Consider the following 4,306-nt stretch of genomic DNA (forward strand, 5'->3'; position numbering starts at 1 on the left):
ATTGATTATTAGACTAAATGGTAAAATAGAAATGTAGGACCAAAATGTAGGGACGAAAAGAGCATTTATGCCTATATATATATATATATATATATTATCCAACTTGGATTTTTGACCATCTGGTGCATATAAGAAGGAACTTGTATGTTTTGATGACTTAAATATATTAATTTCTTTTTTCTTCTTCTAGAAACGAGATGTAAAATAATAATAATGTAAAATAAAGTAAAGATAGAAATAGATATATAGTACTACCAAAAGTTTATCAACTTACTTCAATACAAATTGCTTAAGAGAATCCATCAACTTAAGGGTTGAGTTGCCAATATAGGTTATAAAAGTTTAAAATGAGTTAAGGGTTAAGTTGTCATCCAATCCCTTTGATGTATAGTGAGCAATGTATTCACTAATATAAGGGCTCTTTTGGTAACATCGTTTTAATAATGTTGGTTGTATTTTTTAGAAATACATGTGAGTAAAAAAAGAAAAAATACGTGTAATGTTATTTAAAAACTAAAAATTATTGCTCAAAATCACATACCAAACGAACTCTGAGTTTCCCTATATATGGTCAGGTTGCTGTCAGATAAAAACTCCTTTATCAACCCAATTTTTCGTGCAAGAATTGGATGGAAAAAGCATACAACTGAAACTCTAGGCCCAATACGTCCAACCAGTACCCTATGCTCCACACTTCTGAACTTGTCGTTTGTGATTAGCTACAATTGTTTTAGAAAACAGAACATGATTGTGACGCAAAATGGATTATACTATAAAAATAGTAGAAGTATTCAAGAAGAGTATTTGCCTCTATTATATTACCTAAGAGCATTCACACCCCGAAAATGTCATTCTATTCTATTTTACAATCCCAAAAAACTACTTTATCAGTTATACAATACCATTTTACAATACTCCAGCATGCCAACTTTTATTTTACAATACAATACATTAAAATAATATTTCTACACAATAAAATAATATATCCTAAAATCATCATCAGCTAGTACAGTACAACACATTAGTTACAGTGCATTTAATAAAACGTAGGAGAGAGAGAGAGAGAGAGAGAGAGAGAGAATTAAATAATAATATGAGAGTTTACTATTCAACTACTGTGCAATTCTACATGTAGAATTGCACTGTAGCAATATTGCAAAATTTTTTGCAATAATTGGCTTTTACAATTTCTGATGGAATTGAGATTTTGGGCTTAAATGCTAAAAAATGCTTACATTTAGCATTTGGCATTTGGGGTGTGAATGCTCTAATGTAAGTGAATTTTAGTAACATGGAATTCATGTGCCATGAAAGGAATGAGTCCACGTTGCAAAAGGAATGGTGCATATTATATCTTATTGCTTAAGAATGAAATACCTTCTTAGAGTAGGGGAATAGGGGTTTAACGGCCATTCTCCAAGTTTTAAGCTTCACTTTTGCATTTTTTTTTCCTCATTTTTTTGGGTTTCTAGATTCTTTATCTTATATATGAATTAAAAATAAATAAATAAATAAAAAAACTTACATTGGTGTGGACGAAGTTTTCTTAAATACTTTAAACCCTAACAGTTAATACAATTATTAATATTGGGAATACATATGTGAATGAAGTTTATTATATAAATAATAATGAAAAATGTAACTTATTAATATAATATAATTGGCCTTCAACTCATCGGCTTAGGCCTTTTGTGTTAAACAGTGTCCTTATATTTATGTCAACAATTACTAAACATAATTTATTGTACTTATAAAGGTAAAAATAGTTTTTACACATGTTAAATATTTTTTAATTTATTTTTATGTCAGTTGTTAGGGTCATATTTACTATGTAATTGGTTAATCTTTTGACAAAACGTACTTACTTGTAATTGAGTAGATCTAAGTTAGGTTTAATATATCAAGAAGTATGTTGTTTAAACATAATAGATGTATCATTAAAGACAAGAAGTTTGATAGACATGAAGTTTGATCAAGAAACAAATGAAGAAAAGCTATTTCATTAAAGCTTGACACAAGCTCGACACTTGCTCCTATTGAGGATTGAATGAAAAAACTAGACACAACTCGATCTATCGAAAATTACAATTTTAGAATTCTTAGATCTAAAATTCGGCCCATGATGTTGAATGATATAGGGTTTCTCTTTACAACCCTAGTTATATATAAGGCTTATTTTAAAAGTCATCAAGTACGGAAACAAAAACCTAGAACTCATATACTTTGTCTAAAGCTATTGCGTTTGTATGTCTTAGGGTTTTGTAAAACAAGTTGTTCCTGATCTTCATCGTTTATGAAATGAAGAACTTTACATCCAACAATCAATCGAGTTGCTGGAGTTAGTCACGTATTAGAGATTCGTGCAAAGGAGTTAATCACATATTAGAGATTTTTGTAAAGCAAAGAAGTCTACTACACGATTAAGTCCAATTAGGTATTGGAGCAAAGGTTCAACTGTAGATTTGATATTTTGGGAGAGACCAGGTATAGTAAAATCCTTATACTTGTAATCGCTTGTTCTTAATTAGTGGATTCTTGGAGTGCTAACCTGAAATTCATTCAATAGGGTTTTGCCTTACGAGAGGTTCCTCCATTCATCAACATATCACCGTGTCAATTTAATTTCCATTGCACTTAGTTTATTTGGTAATTTGTTGATGCCTCCACGATTTGCATGTAATTTGATCTAATAAATCAACTTGGGTAGTTAAATTAATTAACCGGGGCCAATCCATTTTAACCCAACATCAGCAAAAGAATTCTTTGGGCTTTTTAGTGGAAATAAGTGTTTTGAGTGTTGATTGAGGAATGACAATTTCAATTTGATAGAAGTTTGTATCTAATGCCAAAAGTCTTTAACCTTGGTGATATTATCTACTCTTTTATGAGGAAAACCAAAATTTAAATCCCACTCTCCTATTGTTGTAACTATTGTTTGTTTGTTTTTTTGTTTTGTTTGTTTTTTTTTTTTTTTTTTTGTAAAGAAGGAAAATAGTGAAGAATTCAATAGTTTATTTAGTGGACATAAATGTTTTGAGGTTGACCAAGAATGGCAATTTTCAGTTCAATAGAAATTGATATCTATTCAAGTCTTGTAGCCGATGATTTTATTTTTCTATCTCTTTTATGAGGAGAATTAGAGTTCAAATCCCTCTCCCATATTGTTATAACTAATGATTTTTTTTTTTAATTTTTTAATTTGGATATCTAATTCAAGAGAAGGAAGGAAAACGGTGTGATTTGGTGAAATCTCAGAATGTTCAATCCATGATATTTTTGGTATGATATTCTTCTGCATTTAGGCTTAGCACTAATCAGTTTTCATACACATCCAGTTTGCTTGAACAGAACTAGTCTCTACCTGCATATAGTCACCAATCTTGACTACTAATGTTCCGTGCACTGGAGGAACGTCAACCCAATGATCTTGATGGAGGACCTGCAGGCCACCAATATTATCTTGCAAGAGTATGGTTGAGAGGATGGGTCTGAATGCTTTGTTGCGCCAAGGGTCAAGTCGGGTTCAGGACAAGCGAGTAATAGTGGCACACAATGTTTCTGCTTTCATGCATTCTATGTTTTCTAGGTACTCACTGCTCAGCCCAAAGCCTCTGATAGTAATTCTGATAGTGCCTTGCTTAGTTCAATCATCTGTTTCACATATTCAATTACAACCTCCCTAAAAAATAAGACAAAATAAAGTGTTAGCTAATTTTGCATAGACATAGTGTGTGTATTATATTGCATGTAGTAGTATTATTAGTACCTGCATACTAGGGGAAGTTCATCAGGGTTTAGAGGACCATCTTGGAATTCAAATAAAATTGAATCCCTCCAATCTGCTGCTTTGGACACTAAGAGAGCACCTTGCAGTAATACTTAGCTTGTTGCTTCTGATCACGCGAGTACCCCCTCCATCTTCTCTTCCTTTGTTTGCTCAGGAATTATCGCACAGCTTCTAACATGTCTAGCTATAACACTAACTGGAATTCCATGATTAATCATCTGGAAGAAGCCCCATATTTCTGACGCTTTACGAACTTGATCAACGATCTCCATCCTTCGGCAACTTCGTTCAAAGCCTTGGACATATCACTGGAACGTGGAAGTGCGTAGTGGCTGGAGATAGCATTGGAAGGCTCTCTGGTGGATGGATGAGGAACCTTGGGACCTTGGTCACTCCAGAGTCCACTAGTCCTTTTAACTCCAGCTTTTGTTTAATCAAATCCTTCACTTCCTTGGCTCTGTCATAGCCCAATTCATCTCCTGGAGCAAGTTTATTTCCTACACTAGAAGTGAGTTCCAT

At 32.6% G+C, this 4,306-nt stretch overlaps 1 pseudogene; it reads right to left on the reverse strand.

Annotated features, from left to right (window-relative positions):
• Nucleotides 1–342: 342 nt before the first annotated feature.
• Nucleotides 343–4,306, reverse strand: LOC111983715 (1-aminocyclopropane-1-carboxylate oxidase homolog 1-like; annotated as a pseudogene).

Source organism: Quercus suber, unplaced genomic scaffold (assembly GCF_002906115.3).
Source record: "Quercus suber isolate HL8 unplaced genomic scaffold, Cork oak 2.0 scaffold_46, whole genome shotgun sequence".
NCBI lineage: Eukaryota > Viridiplantae > Streptophyta > Magnoliopsida > Fagales > Fagaceae > Quercus > Quercus suber.